Below are 21,107 nucleotides of genomic sequence, written 5' to 3' on the forward strand. Positions count from 1 at the left end.
TGAAGAAATAGGAAACTGTAAGTTATAATATTATTTGCAGAAATAACAATAGTTCTTTTTTATTTGAAAATGCAATTGTCTCATAATCATAATTTATAAACATTATTTATATATTAATAGTTGCGTACCTTACAGTAGCAACATTACATGTATACATTGTGTGATATATCACAAAAATATTGCAGGGATTATTGTAACATGTTTGTATAATACATGAATACATTTATTTTCCAAGCGGTTAGATATATATAGCTGGCGAAGATGCTTTTTAAAACAAAAAGTTCGAAAAGTATAGTTGAATTCACCAACAGTTCGAGCAGGGTATTATTTACTGCATCCTGAATGGGGCGCGATGCATTTTGGCGTTCATTATCTATTTACGAGCTTTATTATAAATCACATCGACAATTAACGGCGTATTGATTATCGAAAAATTACATAACCCGTTCGATTGTAAAATCAAATCACCCATTAATGCGGCGAATCGTGCGCACAATCAATAAACAAGGCTTGAAAAACGAGAAGGTAGCTAACGAGTGCAAGATCACCTTTATCGATTAGATTTTGGTATAATTAAAAAGTGAGCCCGGGGGCGGGGGGGAACCTATTCCCGGTTCAATGCTTGCCCGGAAATTCCTTTCTTTCATACCTTCACGAGGATTTTCCTCGTTCTTTTCAGTAATGATTCGACAAACATCGTCCCACCGTTAGAGCCCGTTCTATTCACTTACGTATTCGTGTCTATTATTCGCACTTCTGATGCTTTAGGCTTCACTCCTGATGCTATTCGTTTTGCATATATTAAAGCAAAGATGCGGCTGACATGTTTGGCTTTATATCGCTAACAATCTTTTCCGTATAATATAATAGCTTATTCGATGCGAATAAATCACACCGCAATGTATCCATTTATAAAAAAGATCCTATAGAATATTGTTCTATATAATATTTAATTCTATTTTATCAAAAGTGATAAATAACATAATAATAATTGATTTCGATAATGCATTTTGATTGTTAGAAAAATCAGTCATTGTTTTTACGAATGGTCACGTTGAATATCGCCATATGGTTGTCCACTTCTGCCTTTTTCACTGCAACTGTTAAATTATTGTTCGCGCGTAAACTTTTTGCATTCAGTGGACACACCATTCATTCAGAACAAATGGCAACTAACTTGTTTATCGAGAAAACTGAGCTCGTCTGGTTGTTGCACTCGTGCCTTCGATTTAATTTACTTGATGTACAATCGATAAATAATGTTGACTTGCCAGCTTTCTCGTTTTCACGCTTGAATAGAAAGGCGAATGGAATGGAAACGGTCTCACACAATATGTATGTATGTACATATTCGCATGTATAGACTGATACAACACACATGCTTTTGCATTCTATATGAGCAAGTTTCGCACGATCGATACGTCATATACTTTACGCACACGTGCTCCCTATCGGCGAATAAAGGCAAGCAGCTTCGTTTCCTGCAATTACACGAGCAAACATTGCATCGTTGCTTCATTAAAATAACATGCGAGATAAAGTCGAAATCATCCTCCAAATGGCAACAAATATCATTAGTCAAATATTTGACTAATATAGAATATAGAAGAAGGAGAGAACGTTTCACAGTATCTTAATTTTTCCGATGTGTTACTAACGTAAACGTTCGTATATTTTTTTAATTTTAGTTGTTAAATAACAGTAATTTACGTAGGTAATTGTGAACGGTCTCGCTAAATTGATGAATTTGTGTGTAATATTGCGGCAAATTTTAACGAATCGAACGGGTTTATCCTATAATACTATATTCACGATAATCATAAATTTTAGTAATGCAAAGAGTAAACAAAGATAACGCTTAAATCATGGAATCTTTCATTAACGTAGGTCACTAAGCCGATTATTTGTAGCTGGTATAGGTATGTAATACAAAAATATTTGACATTCATACTTGTCGTCATCCAATATGTAACCATTATTTTTCCATTCGCCTTTAATCCCGGATTTTTTCATAAACGCAATACTGCAGATCCTAATAGCAAATGCGAATAAATTAGGAACTTCAGTGTGCGCTAAACTGTCTGCGAAAGCATAAGATGAAACTGTTGCAAAATGAATTCAAAAGTTTTATTCTAACTGCGCGTTATACATTTCTTCTGCTAGGATATGTGTTCAAACTTTCTCAAGTTCTTCTTATTTGGGATTGTATATCATTTGCGAAAACAATGTTGGTCTTACATGAAGTCTACGGAATATTCAAGCACCATGACAAAGTAGAATATTCTAACTTCCTGACGATGTCAGCTTTTCCCGTTTTATATGTACTAACGGAGATATGCTTGCAAAGTTATTCGCGCGTCTTACTTCACAAACTTTCCAATATCGTGTCTGCATATGTTTGAACAAAAAAAAAAAGACGAACAGTGTATTTTCGATTTCATATCTTATTTTCGTCACATTTCTTAATCCTCCTACTACTCTTGCACTCTTTCTTATATTTTGAGCTTAATTTATATTTGAATAATGTAAAATTAATCGGTCCCGTTAGAAAAAATTTTCGATTACATTTCTGTCGTGTCATTTTGATAAAATATTGAATTTCGCTATTACTCTTCGCCCATTTTATTCTATGCTAATATGCAACAATTCCATCCAATTGTGTATAATTCCGACAAAAATAGCAGCAAGTCTGCACCTGCGACGAGGTGACAAGACATAACGCAATATAGACGTAATTTAATAGAAGAAATTACAGAAGGAATGTAGTTCGCCGTTTCCTTGGAAAGCCCACGGCTCAAGTTCGTTATAGTGAGCGACACGGAACAGATAAGAGCGTACACTGATAAGTCGCGTATAAGTAAGTTCGTTGCCGGTACCGATTCGTATCGCGGCGCGGCGGCGGTACCAAGACGGCACTAAGAACTTCGCCAGCCGAGGCATCGCTCGCTCGCAGTCACTTGGCCGATAGTAGCAGCGAGGCGGAGTACACACACATGCACGACGGGGCGGTAGGATACAGGGTGCTCTGCAACTAGAGGACGGGGATTAAGTCGGGAATGGCTTTATTACGTCAGAAACTATACCACCCACCCGTAACGACGGAACGGAACTCGTTGAGTGCCGACAATTTAGTCGCACCGGCGCCGGATGCATTTAGATGGTGAAATTAAAATTTTTTTCGCGAATAGTGACTGTTACTTTCCCATTTCTCCCCTCCACTGATTCTCCGAGGTTTCGAGTTTCGATCGTCTCTGCCGCGTCTGTCACATACGTAAACGATTGTATATCCATAGAACTTGGTCGACTACGTGCAAGATATGTACTTCGCGAAATGCATTTTGCGTGGTTCAATCGGCGTACCTATGTAACGGCACACGACGATCGTTAGCTCTAATGGTGGAAGACGAAATCGTACGATAAGTCTTTTTTATTATCTCTCGCAGTGGCTTTTCTATAGCTGAGATATGCCGTCGTTCATGGATTTCTAGGGGATATATCCTTTCGCTCTTCTTGGAGCCATCGCGCTGAATCGGAATATATTACAGTTCGCTCGATATGGCTATGTTCGATCGATTTTACGTTAGCTTTCACATTCAAAACTTTTCATTCTTTATCGTTATATTATACAAGTTAATCGTGTTGAAAATTAATCGCTGATTAATAATTGATTTTTAACGACCCTTCTGTTTCTCATTAAATTACAATGAATATTGTATTAAAATAATTTGGCTCCTTTAAATTATATGCACATCGTGCAGTAAAACGTATATAAATCACAATATTGTTATCCGCTTTAATAACGCACATATATTAAGTTATATTAATGGTTTTGTTTCAGAAATTTAATAAGCATATTTATTGACGATATTTTTTTACTCATTGTCAGATTATTATTTCGGAAGATTTTAATGAACATATTTTTTATTTATCATAAATCTGATGTCGATTTTCTTGATAAAAATTTGATTAAATTATAATCTATTTTTGCGCAAGTTTTTTAATTTTTTTATATGAAAACTAAATCTCTCTAATTGAAATGAATTCTAATCTCTGAATTAAGACTTTATCGCAAAAAATTATAAAATTAACAGACATAAAAATTTATCGATGTACACAATTGTATTTTATTTGTTAAAATCTTTTAATCTTATTTTCTCTCTCTCTCTCTCTCTCTCTCTCTCTCTCTCTCTCTCTCGCTCTCTCTTCTATACGATTTTGTAATTATACTCGGATTGGATTTTTCCAAAATATTTGTGCAGCTTCACAAAGCATCTTATGTATGTACCAATTCTCTGTTGAAAAATGATATCTCTTATGCAATATCCGTTTTGAATACGAGGCACCTCTATTATTTATGTCTCAATATGTACTTTTGCACGGTAGCATTTTACGACTGAAAATCGATCCCACGATACATCAAACGGTACATACGATATCTGTACGTTGCTGCATGCGACTCATATCGTACGCAATTAAAACTCGTTTATATCTATGATGAGCAAAAAACATGACTCGTTAAAATAAGAGCGCCATACCTCCTGCGAACTCCGTCATATCCATCTGCGTTGATCACCTTTTACGTTTTGCCGACATATCGACTATCGACAAGTACCGTGTGCTGCTAACGTAGCCGAGTAAGATATCTCTCATGATCGTCCATAAAAATAGATCGTATAGAAATGTTCGTTTGATAGCAGAATTTTTCTTCCAAAGGAGGGAAACGTGTTGTGCACAACACTTCGTCAATTCGTCACTGTCGGCCGTAAAGCACTCGCTTTGGCCCCATACATCTCTCTTCATAAAAGCAGCAATCTGAAAAAAATCTTACTGCAGAAGAAATCCATAAAAGTGTCGCCAAATCCAGCTCCGTGAAACGTTCTACCCTCCTTTTTTTTTGTCGATCCCTGGTTAGGAGCGGCCGCGCGACAAAAAGAAGAGTCGTTAGTTCAGCGCGAAATAACCATTTGTTATCTCCATTCGTTTCGCCTCGCGGCCATACTCGGACTTCCTTGTTGACGTGTTTACGTTCGCGGATAGTACCGCGATGTTTCAAAGGGAAGGTATCTCGGAAAGACCATAAGTTTGGGATCGTAGATCGAAAACCAAAGTCCCCCGGAAACTGAAGTTACCCGAGAAATCCTGCGTGGACGATTTCGGCATTAATGCCTAATTTTGAAGTTTATGTACCTAGTACTACGTAATTATCTAAATATGTGTCTAGTTCTAACATTATATACGAATATATTACGAGTCACGATTCACGGGAATGAAAACAGAAAACTTATTTTTGTCGCGGAGTGTCAAATCTAACTTTATAATTTTATTGAAATTTATAAGATTTAAAAAATGAAAATTTATTTAATAATTATAAGATAATAAAGATCATATGTTTTTTATATTATCAAAAATTTTGCTATGACTAGATTCAAAAGTTTTAGGGTTTTTGCTCGCTGAGTTACGTTGTATAAGCGCAAGGACAATCGTGATCAATTTTTAAATACACATTCCAGATGGGAACGTAATAGAGCACGTATCAGGATCGCAGAATTTATTCGCGAAAGGCGATCAACGCGTGTATTTGTGGTTCTAAGATGACGATACAAGGGAGACGCGAATCGGATTACACAGCTACAGGAAAATATTTGCGGTAGATATGGAGTATTGTTGAGAAATCTTGGATATATCCGAGGAGAAGCATTGTATAGCGCCCGGGTAGAATATCCTCCCGCTTTTATTACGGGGACAAAATACTCTGCTGGTAGACGAAATATTTACTGTAGGTACCGATAAGTACGTGTAAATAGAAATGTACCTGTCGCAATACGAAAGAATCGAGACTCTACATAAATGGAATTACAATTAACTTTGTGCTTGTCAGCGCCATTATTTTAATCAGCGCATTGTGCATAGCTCCCTCTTTTACGTTTACCGTTGCATATTTCGAGAATTCTAGCTGCATCCATTGTTCGGATGATCCGAAATATTTTAGCACAAATTCTCGGGGCCCTTTTATGCAAATATGATAAGAGTAACTCTATTCATCAGACAAGTAAATACATCAATCATCGCGAAGCACATCTATAAGCCAAATCCATGGTAAATGTTAAATCGTAAAATCATCGAGAGATCGCGTGATTGCTTCTATATTTGTTTTAAATGATTCTTTGATGGCCACATAGCTTATACCTACGTTTCTTTTATTGGATTTTCTCAATGTCTACTGTGTCTCCGTGCATTCCAGAGGGTGAAATAAAAATCTCTATATAGTTAGAGCGTTTGACCATTGTATATCGAGAGCATCATGCTCCGAAATGGATTTTTCTGGTGGAGCAATATTCCAATATGCGGTGCTCTATCGGATCTATAAATATATTTCATGGTACGGTGGTGTCATATAAAAAACTAATCGAACAATAAACGGATTATAGGCCGGATATAATCTGCATATCAGAATTTAAAATTCTTGCAACGACGAGAGTTATATTTTTCTAAAAACTTGTTGCCAATAAATCTTGTTCAATATAGGCTATTCCGGTCAGATCGACGTTAATGACTAATATTGGTCAAATTATAAAGGCTATTTCTTTTCGAATAAAAGCATTCAGAAAAGTTATTAATCATTTTCTATTCTACATTATTTAAACCTTTAAATAAAAATCTAAAGTAATCACGTCATAAAATGTGAGAATATGAATTTTTCATACAATGCGTAAAAAATATAAATTACTTCCACATAAAATTAAAGTCATCTAAAAAATAAAATCTTTGTTAAAGATCTGATAAGCATATTTTGAGAAAAAACTGGCCAAATTTTATATCATTTCACATTTTATTTAAATAAAAATACTTACTTGTATTTACTTTGCAGAAAATTTATATCTAGTTAAAATATCGTTAAATAATCTCGACTCGATTTTAATTGATATATTATAATATTTTTATAGTATAACATTAAATATAAAATAAAAATGTTATTATTATACAAGTTACATAAAAAAATTATCGAACAAAATTGTTAATTTCAAAAGGAGCAATCTTTCTTCGCTGACTATACGATATGATTATATTATTGTTTGAGAAAGGAACAGGAGAAGCGGTACTCCAATTGTTTCCTGCTACACCGGAAGGCGGAAGGGACCAGAGATGAGCGAAAAATTTCAGCCGTGCCGTGCGGTTAAACCGCATTCTGGAAACCGTATGCACGGTAGAATCGAGGTTGACGTTGCGTACTTTCGCGGATAACACATACAAATTTAGACAGTTGCCAACTGCGAATGCGCGGCCGAAACTCCGCGTGTTCATTTACTCTTGATTTATTTTTAAATTAAAATTGAGCAAGGAGCGTTTTTTGATACCGCCGAAAGAATTCATCATAGTCCGAAGCAAACAAACAAATAAAAATTAATATAAATGACGTACCTAATTTGTAAATTAAAAAAAAATACATTTTTAATTTTTTTTCCTTTTAATTTTGAAACAACCAATTTCTAAAAAAAAAAAAATTGTTTTTTTTTTTTGAATTTGAAGAAATTTTTCGTGAAATTGCAGCAAATGCGAAATGTCTCGTATATACCATCAAAGCGAACACATAGAGCAGCTCGTATTGCAAATGCCCTCTTCACCTCTACGGTCTATGAACCTGCAGTATGTGTTACCGCAGGAACAATGTGTGCGCGCGTTATCAGATTAAATATTATAAGTATTCCGCAATTTTGCCGATAAATTTGCAACTGCAAGCGGGATTTTTTCAGAACCGCGTCACGCCACGGTCAACGATCTGTAATCGCGAGATTTACGAGCGCACTGAGTAACGAGTCGAGCAGATAGATAAACGAGCAAAGTTCTGCGACGAGAGCGAGAATGAGCGCGTTCTTTCATAAAACACGCCCAGAATTCGTCTGCGCGAAAGTGGTACATATCGAAAAATCTTTTGAACCATCAGCGTGAACGGGAAAAAAGTTTCAATCGATAAAATAAAGAGTCAAACGGATGTGGAATTGAAACGGTCTAGATCGCCGTTTCTCATGCCATTTCTGTAGCGCGTGCCTTTGTATACTTCTCTTTGCGTTTCATGGACAGTCGACGAGGAAACGTCGAAGGAAATAAGATCGAAATTCCTTCTTTAAAACGTAATACATTGTAAGACATAATAAGATGTACGAAACAAAAGTATTTAACAAATTCTTTTTGAAGGAAAATTTCAATTTGAATTAATCTCATATTCTCTTTCAATATGCAAATATATCGCATTACGTGCGTAATGATAATGGCGAAATATGGCGAATTCAATGAATACAATGAATATACCTTTTGATAGCGAGACTTAACTCAGCAAACCTATTTCAGTCTAACTATGCAATTTCTTTGGAAAGTGCGGACGTATCACAAAATTCTATTCTTTCGCGTGCTGCACGTTTCATATCCCACGCGAACGTGTCACGTTTATACGTGGCACAGATTTTTGCGTTACACTTTTCATTCAAGTCGGGGGGGAAATGTCGTCGAAAAGTACACGTCAGTGCTCGGGACGACCGTTATCCGACGGCATTGTGGAGGAAAAAACGTCGCGATTTACAAATGAAAAGCGGAGCTCTTAACGAACGGGCGCCGCGCCGGGCGCGGTTCAGTCAGTATTCAGGACGATAAGTGTTAGAATGGGACACGCGCGGGACATATATTGTTGGAACGGGTCGCGGGAAAAAAATAGAATAGATAAATTCTCGTTTCGCGCGTATTCATGCTGGGATATCCTGAGTGCGAAACAGATGCTTCGGCGCGGACGAGACATCCGCGGGAATCGTCGTATCCGTGAAAAGGTTGAAGAGCGACGCGTGGGATCGCGCGATAGCCTGGCGGAAAACGGTTATGCCGTTTGCGTCGAGTCAGCGTCATAAATTTTACGAACATCCAATCTGCTTTTCTTGAGTGCTCGTACGCTTTGCCGACCCCGTAATGCATCGCTTGATGGCTTAAAAGCGCGTAAACGGATTGGACCACGCGTTAACGAAGTGTTAACGATAAATGATGGTGCCACCGGCTGAATGTCTTTTTAGTCGGTACGTAGATTTTGCTGTTCTCTCTTTCGTTTATGTTGCGACACGGAAGTTATGAATATATTATTTATATGACGTATACTAAACTCACAGCTTACAATCGGGTTAGTTTTTGCAGATTATGTTGGACGAACACGTAACTCGCACATCAGTGCGCTATATATATTCTCGCGTATTTATCTCTGTAAAACGTATCTGGGTTTCTAGAATCGAACATAAATCAAGGATGAATAGTGAGGTCGATATGATATCGAAATGCATGTTTAATAAATTAAGCAAAGTTGCGTTGAACGTTGCGTTAAATTATGTGGATAATTTAGAAGCACATAATTTACGGATGAAATTATAAAAGTAATTTTACGTACGTGGATATTATAATATGTTATAACATGTTATAGAAACACATCTCGAATATCGGTAAATAATTATTTTACCGTTGTACTTCTCATCTTACGAATGTAGTCTTCGATCAATGTTGTAAATGGAGTAGATGAGAGAGCTAGGGATTACACGTGTCAAATATCGCATCAATTTAGCAGGAGATGCCTATAGGGAGTGCCAATTATGCATATCGAATACATACATACATATATATATATATATATATATATATATATATGTACATAATCGATTTCGATATGTCGAAAAGCGCCAGCAAAATATGGAGTAAATGATCGAGAAATGCGTGTCAATATCAATGATGAGAATTCCGACGTGCAGCGAGAGCAAATAAATGGCAGCGAGAATTTATAATGATTAAAGTGGATTGCGCAAACTGATCTTTGTAATTGGAAGACTGAAACTGATCAGCGAGCGTTGAATATATACATGCACGAAATCAAATTATTGCCTCAATTAAACAAACAGCAATTAACATTTATTATTTTATTTTATTTTATTATTTTTTAAATATTAAATAAAAAGTTGAAATAGGTGTTTAAACGTTAAGTTAAGTTGAGTAAAGACTGTTCATACGTTTCTCTATTTATTTTAAATATGCAGTAAAATTCTTTCGTCTCGACATCTTCAACGCAATTTCGTATCGTTTTCTTTATTATCTATTTATCTGTCTTTTTTTTTTTTAACCGACAAGCTTATATTATGACGTTGAGTTAACAGAGTTGCACAGGTAAATAGATAAACGAAAGGGAAAAATAAGGGAACAGTTTTTATGTTGCTTTTATGCTACACCGACGGCGGAAGTAGTAAAGCTTGGCTTTAGTCAGACATGCAAGTTCAACTGCAGGGGTAACCGCGGCTTCTTCTTACGCGTCGCTGTGCATGGAAAGAAGATTGCGTTAATATTACGAAATTTGTTTTATTTCTATTATAAAACGGATAAAAAGATGTCTATACATCTTTATATGCTGTAAATAAGAGAATGAGCAAAATCTTATCTCCCATTCAACAATAAATAAAATATTAATAAACTAATATCTATAAAAAAATAGATAACAATACGTTATTTACGAACCGATAACTTTTGAAACTTATTGATTATCGTTGTATGTCGCTATCGAACTTTTTATATCTTCACAATGATTTTATATAACTTCGTATAAGTTTGCTTGCGGTCTATAGCTGCCTTATTTCCTTTTTTATATTCTTCGTATATAGTTCGGATATTTCTTGAAAAACTGTAAGTTACTTGAAGAATAAGAAGGTACTATCCTATAATATATTGTTATAGCTCTTCTTATACACATAACTTTCGAATAAACCTGCTCCGCGTCTGAAAGCACTAACTGAATTGACGTAATGATATTTTGCTGAGTTTCAGACAGAAAATGGATCGTAAGATTATAATATACCTTTTATAAACACCTGCGAATAAAATCAATGTTCCATTTTATTATCCTAGTATCGGGGTACGAATCCCCTGATAACCAGTTCCTATCAGAAATCGTCTCTTTCATGTATCCGATAGCTGTTGTTTCAACAATTTGGTGACTATACATAACCGCGCAGTTACGATCGGAAGGGAGATACACACCGTGAAGAGATTGACGCGCCGGCTCGCGGCTATGGAAACGAGTAAAGTTTGAGGGTGGCGAGAGGATGTCTGCAATGTCGTAAAGGGTGTAAAAGAATGAATTCGACAGTTTGCGCGGGTGCGAAACTATAAGCGATGCGTCGCTCGTAAAAAGCGTAAAACTTTTATTCGACCTTTTCCCATATCTTTCTATGGTTATTGCTAATGCACAATGACTTTCGTGAAACTTAATAATATCTTTTTATATGACGTAAGTTGTAAAAAATGAGAATATTCGATGTTTATGGTAGAATACTTAATGACAGAAAATCATTAAAGTCGCATAATAAGACTCAGGTTTAGATATAACAAGCATTATGTGTGTGACGATAGATACCTTTTTCTAAACTACTTTTTTTTTAATAATATATCTTCGTACTGCGCGTGATATTTTTATGCGCAAGCAAACCGTATAACTTGCGATATATCACAATTCAGTGAGATTACCAGAATATATATCTAAGCTGTCGCATCGTTGGCGTGTAAAATTTACGTCGTGGCGGACATCTTTCATCCTGGCAGGAAAATAGAAACTCAAAGGAAGAGGAGGAACACGCGATTCGATCGGACTTTCCCAAAGGTGTCGTATTCGCGGGGAAGTTCCGCCGATAAATAATGGGACCGTTCTCCACGCTCGTGTTCACGCATTGTCGTATACGTTCGTGCAAGTAACTTCAGCTGTTTGAACGGAACAGACGTCAGTGGAATGAATCGTGAGCTATGACATCATCGCTATAACGTGTTACGGGACATCAAGTTTTGGATAAACAGGCGTAACTCTCTACTCGGAATTTCTGTAATGTCATTACTTTTCACTATATTTTATTTGAGTTTACTTAACTCATTTTTAATTATAAATATAGATTTGAAAAAAAATATGTAAAATAATGACCCAATAGTAGAAAGAGAGGAAATATACAACGCTGCCATTTTTTCGTATCAAGAGAGTAACGTATAACATTCAATATACAATATCCAATTTACCTACAATTGCAATGTGAATATCGTTGTTACGATTATTCTATCTATAGTTACGTATTACGTGATTAATTCATAATGTGATAATATATGTGTTATAGAGTAATTACATTCGTGCGCTGTATAAATTCGTAGGGACGAAGAAATTAATTACGAAACGCATTTGTTTACATTAAGCCATAGTACATTTTTTATGAAATCAGTCAATTAGCGTAACAAACTAATGATGCATATTGTTGTTTTTCTTTATGTTTATACTATTCGCCCGTGGTATTTGTTAAACGCATTGGCAAATGGAACGTTCAGATCTCTCCTACAAAATATTTATTGCGAATATGCTCCCGCATATATCGCTTGACGTCGCGCGACGGTAAAAACATATAGCATTGATTAAAAGTGACAATATTTTAGCATTTTATTTAGAACGCAAATAAGAACGTAAGAATTATAGAACCCTTTAAATCTCATTCAGAATACCGCCCGAAAATATGATTTAAATTTATGTAAACTATTGCACTATGCATCACATATCGCGGTACGTTGCAGCGACTACGACGTTATTTCCATTCCTAAATAAACGCAAACGCAATTTCAAATATAAGTATTTGCTCTTTCGTGCGTGTTTGAGCGTATGCGCGTGTTGAAATTGCATTTTGAGCGGCGAGCGTAATTGTCTTCAAAGTCTCTGTACAAGCGACAAACGCAACGTTTGGTCATTTCTAGATTATATAGCTTAATACAATTGTTCGTCTTACATTTGTAATGCTGCAAACTTTCATTATTATTAGTAACAAATAAGAACATGCAATATATTTCAGGGAGAAATTCTGTAACACAAATTATAAATTCTTATTTAATTTGATTTTTTAAAATTAAAAATAAAATTACTATCTCATTAATTTTGCCGTAACGATCAACGACGAAATTACGCGGCTCATTTAGCGGACTTATTAATTAGATATTATTAAAGGCTGTCGTAAGTATTATTTTCATTTTTGTCTTGATGGAACAAAGGAACAAAGTTTTAATGAAAAACGAATATTACTTTGTGATTATTGCTTGTGTCCTATAATTTGTCGCGATGATGTTATTCCCCTTTTTTTTATTCCCTCTTTCTGATTTCTCTCGAGAGTTCAGAGGACAAGGAGAGTTCGCGGTGGAAGAGAACTCCACTGTTTTTCTCCTCACTCGCGCCATTCGCCATTTCTTTCTATCGCGACTTTCGTTATGCCGCTGTAACGCAGGAAGAACCGAGAACATAAATAAGCCTGGCAGAAATTAATGCGTACGAAAGTTTTTTTTCCAACCGGAAACGAGGTTGTCGAGCACGTTAAAACTTTCGTAGAGGTTCACTAAAAAAGTCCGCGAGCGAAAGGATGAGGAAGCAATGAGCACATGTCTCTTGTGAGCCGCGCTTACGATTGCGCTCGAAGCGAAGCGGTTTTCTCATTCATTCCATTCGCCATTTCCAACTCAGTGATTACCAAACTTTGCAACCAATGATTTTCTGAATCAATCTTGATTCTAATTTTTTACAAATGTCGACATTTCTGCGACATTCAGAGCTGTTCTATTTTCATTGCAGTAGTGTATTTTCCTCATTCTTAATTTGTAATTAAATTAAAATTTTTTAATTTAATCAAAACTATTCTATAATCTAATAATCAACTTAGAACAGGGATAAGAAGCAAATATTTAATTAATTTTGTGCATTGCTAATGAATATTATATTTAAAAGCAATATCGAATCGCGTTAAATATAATACGTGAACGCGCGCGTTGACATCTTATTATTTTTCATTGTACACGCATGTGCAAGATAGTGTCTTAATTCTTCTGAATCAATGCAGACTAAATAGCAATAAACCTGTAACTGTTGATCCGGTGAGATTCAAACGTGCGCGACTTCCTCTAAGCGTGAATTTTGAATGACGCATCTGTCAAAGACAGTCCAACGTACGCGTCAGCTATGTGCGATTTCAATTGTAAAAGCGAACGTCAACTTGATTAACGCGACACTTGCAAAGCGGCATTTCACGCGATAACTAAATGCTTGAAATCATCCTTCAGATCCAATCGTGGTTTCATATATTGAAAAACGCATCCTGTAAATGTGTACGGTAACAGCATCTTTAAAATATTGATATAAAGCTATAATAGGAACACAATATGTCAAATTTAGTAGTTTTTGTCAGGAAAAGCCGAAGAGATTCTTTTCCCATTGGCACGATATTTCTAATGTTTTATAGCGCAGTGACAGAGGAAAAGCTCGTAAAACTGGCGAACTTTGGAATATCCTTTGAATTTTCTGTTAGATACGCCGTCTAACATCCGATCGTGAAAATTTAATACGGTGACGATAAGATCAAGCTTTTTACCTCCTAACGCTATGGGAACGCTATGGGAACCATGAACCACATAGCATTAGGAGCTTTTGTCTGTTCTTTTTATATATACCTTTGTTTATCGATTATTCACATGAGGATATAATAAAAAGGTCGACAGCGTGAAAACGTAGATATGAAAATGGAAGATTTATAGTAAAAATGTTATGCTCCCGAACAATATAATTATATAAAGGTACATATAATGATATTTATAATTCACTATTTATAACTCTCCACTCTGGTCGACAGTATTTAGTATTCCATCCATATAAAGCAAATCAGTTTTACGATAAGCGGATTGCTGACATCTATCATTGAACGTAATGATTTTCCGATGTAACAAAAAAAAACTGCGCGTCTATCGCAATTTCACGAGATGCGCAATATTTGTAGCAATTTTTCAGTGGTGTATCGTATTAATAATCAATAATACATAACGTGCGATTGATCTCACACACACACACACACACACACACACACACACACGCACGCACGCACGCACGCACGCACGCACGCACGCACGCACGCACACACACACGCACGCACGCACGCACACACGCACGCACGCACGCACGCACGCACGCACGCACGCACGCACGCACGCACGCACATTATACATAGAATATAGAATAAATAACGTACGTTGTATGAATAGAAAATTAACTATGATTTATATCAGATTGGGAGCATGCTTAATAGTTACAACAAATTTAATCAATAATGAAAAGCGCGAATAAATGTACATTGTGAGAGAGCAGGAGAAAGCGAGATTTTAGTTACAAAATGTAATTAATATTTCTTTATTTTCTATTAATTTCTATTGTTTCTATGATTTTAAAACTAATACTAGAAATGTGCTTACAATACTCTGAAATTTTTATAATTGCTTGCAAAAAATCAAAAGTAAAAGTAAAATGGATATTAAATAGCCATTATAGCCATGAAAAATTTTATACTTTGAGATTCTATGTTAAGACAAAAGAAAAAGTAAGTGATTTAATATAAATATATATTATTTATACATTATCTTTAAAAATAGTATTAAATAATTTTTTATATATAAACTATCAATTGTCATGATTGTCATAAAATTGTATTCTAATAAAAGATTTTATTTTACTTAAAACTCTCTCTCTCTCTCTCTCTCTCTTACTTATCGTACCTAACGCGGGAGCTTAAAGTACAAAATTGTTCATGGCGATAACGGCTATGCATATTAAAACGTAAAGAGAACGAAGAAGAAATCATTAGTCGGGCACGAAGGAGCCAATGGAAAAGGGGAGTTTTAATCCTCGACCTGATAAAGTACAATCTTCCTGCTAAATTTAGTTTTAACTTTTGTGAGAGCGCTTTTCTATCATCGTTAATGACGAAACAAACAATGAAGTTACTAAATACTTGCCTATAGAAAATGAATTACCGTTGTGTGTTATTATACTAAAATTGTGTGTAACAAGATATTCCGTGTACGCAGTATAATTTTTTCGTTTCATGAGAAAAATGTTATATATTGGATGCAATAAAATACGGAATGAATACGAATATTCTCTTGAAAAACTATGCAAACTTATCGCGCAGAAGTGGATTTACACCGGATATCCTATTTGTATACACACGGAAATTGGAAATAAAACTGTAGCGTTGTAACAACGATTTTATATTCGAATCCACTAGCCGAAAAGTTGAGCAAGGTTTCAATTGCAAATAAACGAAATAGTGGTGGAGTGAAATAGCACGTAAAGTGGGAGTTTTGTTACAATTCCGCGCTTGTGATCATCGTTTTTGACTTAAAAAAAAAAACTTTATGTCCGCAGCAGACTCAAAATTACGATTTATTGGTAATTCATTGAAATGCACATCGTTTATTTAAGCTGATGTTATAAATAAAGTAATTATGATTGATATTCGCGAATGCATATTTGCGGTATATTTATTTAATTATTCTTTATATTGTAATTTGTTTCTATTTATATACAGTTAAATGAATGCCATTATTTATAATTATTCGTTAATAAGTTCTAATTTATTAATTCAACTCATATCAACATTCATTTTCAGCGACGGTTATGATCTCAACAAATAAATATGTCGAAAAACCATTCCAGCAGTTAGGATTCTAATACTTACTTCTCAAAATACAAAATTACACATCATTTCTATATCATTTTGTACACAATCAATCGCAAAGCGCGAATTTCAACACATACGTATGCATTATTTAGTTATATCGCATGAATGTTCACAGACCGTATAATTTTCTGCTTTATAGTTCCTCCTTCGGCGTACGTAAAATCAAAGTACGCGATAGTCTTGCGCAATTTGCTCTTTCTCATGCAACACTGCCAGGTTACTGTTTAAATAAATATGAAAACCCGATATAACGATCTAAATATGATCTAAAGTTATTAAACTCACAATCACACACACACACACACACACACACACACACACACACACACACACACACACACACACACACACACACATACACACACACACAGTTATTAAACATTCGCAAAGCGAAATTTCACGATGTTTTTTTTTGCAGTTCTATATTTAGCAAAGTGGCATAAAATATATTGCGTGAAGGAACGTGATTTTATATAATAATTGATACTGCAAAGCAATTATTCATGATTGTAGATTTTAAATGGAATCCGAAATGAGATCTAAATGTCGATATATTCGAATTACAACATGGTTACAGAACCAACAAGATATTGCAAACTGCGTCAAACTGAAGTTTAATTCCAATGTCAGTCGTCTTGTCAGTAGCAGACTTACCGAGGAACATGTATAATCGTCTGTAATTTGTATCCATGAAACAACTTAGAGTTTTATTTTTGTAGAAAATTAAACTTGTAAGATCAAGATTAATAAATAATTTAATAAATAATTTAAACAAGAATCAAGAAATGTATGTATACGTATGAAAAACGTATAATATATTTTTAATAAAATTAAAAAACATAAAAAAGGTTTTGATGTTCATTTGAGTATTAAAATAAGTAAAAATAATTTTTCAAGTTGAATAAAGAAATTTCATTATATATTTTTTTAAATTTTACATCTAATATAGGTGATTTAAAAGCATATTTAATTATTATTAAGGTATAGAAGGGAGACAAGAGATTCAGAAACAAACGTTCAATTGTAACACACAATAGCATTAATATAATTTTGCATAATAATATCGTTAGCTTAAATGTTTAAACCGAGTGCTCACTACTACGTGTCGCGATTAATAACCATAGCCAATTAATATTATCTACCTATCGCTGGGCACACACAACAAATCCGTAAAAACTCGCGATAATCCATTTAAGCGCAGCTCGCCGGTTCCAGCCGTAAAAATTATCAGTGAAATACCAGTTCGGAATTCTCCGTCACACGCGTCACCAGCAAGCAATTATATTTCTCCTATCTGTAATTGTGCCGCTTATATATAATATCACCATTTATATTACGTATTCTTTTATCGTCTCATTATATAAATTCCACAAAGATTTTCCGATATTTGAATTAAGCTAAAAATGTCAAAAATTGTAAAAGTTTTTTTCCTTTATCTGTTCAATTATTTTACGTGCGAAATAATTTTGTATTTGCCGTTTCCTAAAACTATCGATTAGATCCTCTATACAATTGCAAATTATTTTATTATTTGTATTAAATGGATTAACATCCAAAGCATAAAAATTACATAATTTCTAAACGAAGTAAACTGATCGATTTTTCACATCTTACAGATTTGTATCTCTTCATACAATCTTTTTAATTTTATCAGATATATGTCGTAAAAGCAGCTCATCTATCGAATCCCGATAAGACATATTCTTGGCAGTCTGCTTCCTAGATAGTAGATATACGAAGTAGAAGCGTTTCACTCAAACACGTTTCGCGCCTCATAAAATGGGGCTCGTTCCAGATTTCGCCGAGAAACGAGGTGAAACGACACGAGCGTTTTTCGTTAAAATCATTAATTAAAACGCTTGAAAGGGAGCTCGAATGAGTGTACGTATCGTATAAGGGACTAATGCCGTGAGGCGTGATGTACCTTCTGCGATGCAGTAATTGAGATCTGCGAATGGCCGTCGTATACGCACAGACGATAACATTTTTATAAAAGAGACAGAGAGAGAGAGAGAGAGAGAGAGAGAGAGAGAGAGAGAGAAGGTAAGAGTAAAATAGCTGATAATATATGATGTGTGTGTTTGAAGAAGAATAATAAAGGCGATGATATTTTTACACCATTCTTTATATCGCGCTCAAATTATATACTTAATACTGTCGACAAGCCACTTCCGTCGATAATAGTGGAAAAGTGTAATAAATTCTGTCGCGCCTTGCTGAAATGGATATCACGCGCGGGGCTTGCGATCAATTTAAAACGACCGGCTCTATCAGCGGCGACGCCGCTGGAAAACTATTAAGGTGAAGCGTTTACAAGTACAAATTGAAGCGCAGCTTTCCGACGAATGCAGTTATTTGCATGTATTGAATTTGTCACGAAGCAAAAATTGAATTCTTCCCCATTGTAATTGGCAAAGTCATCGAGTACGTTTGTCGATTTTTTAGAAATACAAATCACTTCTGATTTACATTAATAATTCGTGCCATGAATGATCAATCATTTTGAGATTAAAATCTTCCTTATTTCATGGATGAAGATTATTGAGAAATTATATTTACGTCATTTATAGATTTATACCGTGCTTTTTCAATTTACAACGAGATAAATATAAAATTCTTTTTAAGACCGGATAAATAATCTACCAACGCAATAACTTTGTATTAAAACGGAGACTTGTTTTAGTCGAGATCACTTAAAAAGATTCGCGGAATCAAAAAATTAAATTAAGAGTTGCAATCAGAAGGCAGAAGCAATTTCAGTAGAATTTTATACACAATCTGCGTTTAACATATGATAAATTTATTGTTAGTTATACATATATAAAACAGGCTAAAATAAAAATTGTTATACAATAGCTTTAAATAAAGCTTATTCATGTCGATTTATCAAATTATTGTTTTATTGTTGAAAGTAAAAAAAGTAAACGATTATCAAATAAAAATTATAATCGCTAAAGAAAGATCACTAAAGATAACAGGTCAGAAGCTTTTGCGATTTGATCTTCCGTTTACGTATCCCACATCTAAGAAATCGTTTAATATTAAAAATGCTTGCCGAGAAAGTTTTGAAAACTTGGTCAGAAAACTGTAAGTAACAACACGATCAAACTACTCTGTACCACGGATCTGCCGCAAGCATATCGCTTAGTATCAGCCGAGCTATGGTATCTTGCTTTGTATAGTTTGTCTCAGTTCTCTAAACTACATATCCTTTGGATGGAATTATATAATAGCGTAGACGTAGAACTTCCGCGTAACGTAAGATCAATGTTTGTCTTATGCCACTTATTGTTGTTTTAAGCATTGATAAAATAACATATTATAAGTATTATTTATGTAGATACTATGAGAGGAGAATTATCAGACAATTATATATAACATAATATTAATGTTATATAATATGATATTAATATTATATTTTATATAATATTAATCGTATCCAGAGAGCGTCTAAACAATATTAATTATAATATTAATATCGTATCCACAGTTCTATATTCCGTTAATTCTTAAGGATATAGACAGAAACTTCTGGCTTCCATACAGTTCTTTACGACTTAACACGAATGTAATGTTTGTAATTTAATATCTTAAGTGCAGCTGCAGACTTTAATAGCAGTTATAATGAAATAAGAAAACATATGATGATTACTTTGGGCAATAGTAACCAGGTATGTATGACATAAATTGTAGAAATCGAATTTTTATAAAATATGTCTAAGAATCTTTGATCTAATAGGCTAAATACATGCATATTTTATCGAAACTTGATATCATAACATTAATTTAATGTTATATATTTTATATAATATTAAATTTGTTAATAGTGTAATAAATGAATTAACTACACATTAAATACTTATATTTACGTGTAATAACAATCGTATATTGTAAATTATGCGTTTTATAAAACTATATTACAAAGACAATTAACAATACAACTTTACTTCTTTTTAAGATATATCGTGCCATATAGTAGAAAACTTGATTATAGAATAAAAACGTTTTTCTGAAGCTAACGCAAACGTATTGCCTGTTTTACTTTGCTCCGCACTACACCCTATTCCAAATGGCATGCGAAATAAGAGGATTTAGCTTCAATTGTTGTAATTAGATACGTACTCGGCAGTAGTAAATCCACGAGTGTCGATAAGGCTTGAGTAAGTACGCGACGCTTCGGAAAGCAGAGGAAAAACGCTCGCGTGCGTGACTTTCGAAGGCGAGAAATCTTGAGTGGCTGGTATGCTCCGCGGTGATACCTGATAGATCACTTGATCGAAACACCAAGATGGATCACGTCTTGGCAAAAACTTCACGATTTGGCTTCTCTTTTCACCCGTTGACACAAGAAGACGCCTTTGCCGTTCCTTTTTAATAACTTCGCTGTAGGAAATGCATGTACTATCGTCACTCAATTTTACTCTTTTTTTTTCTTTTTATTCGCGACAGAGAGTTTTTCATGCGGAAGTAATAAATTGCGAACTGTGCTCCCTTCGATATAAAATATGCAATGAAAAATAATGAAGA

General features: G+C 34.6%; 2 protein-coding genes across 9 annotated transcripts in view; one reads left to right on the top strand and one right to left on the bottom strand.

Annotated features, from left to right (window-relative positions):
* The window catches only part of Prom (prominin), a 102,825-nt gene that overhangs the window by 47,064 nt on the left and 34,654 nt on the right, over positions 1–21,107 (top strand). The window lies entirely within an intron of this gene.
* Positions 1–21,107, bottom strand: part of LOC143895915 (trace amine-associated receptor 9) — a 67,443-nt gene that overhangs the window by 45,776 nt on the left and 560 nt on the right. For 3 of the 4 annotated variants that reach the window (XR_013256494.1, XM_077403403.1, XM_077403406.1), the window contains exon 2: positions 20,703–20,963. The gene's annotated coding sequence lies outside the window, so the exon portion shown is untranslated. Of the gene's footprint in view, positions 1–20,702; positions 21,072–21,107 lie in introns of all 4 variants that reach the window. The other variant, XM_077403405.1, reaches the window with a different exon arrangement.

Source organism: Temnothorax americanus, unplaced genomic scaffold (assembly GCF_048541705.1).
Source record: "Temnothorax americanus isolate GAGA-0224 unplaced genomic scaffold, ASM4854170v1 Scaffold17, whole genome shotgun sequence".
In the NCBI taxonomy this organism is placed as follows: Eukaryota; Metazoa; Arthropoda; class Insecta; order Hymenoptera; family Formicidae; genus Temnothorax; species Temnothorax americanus.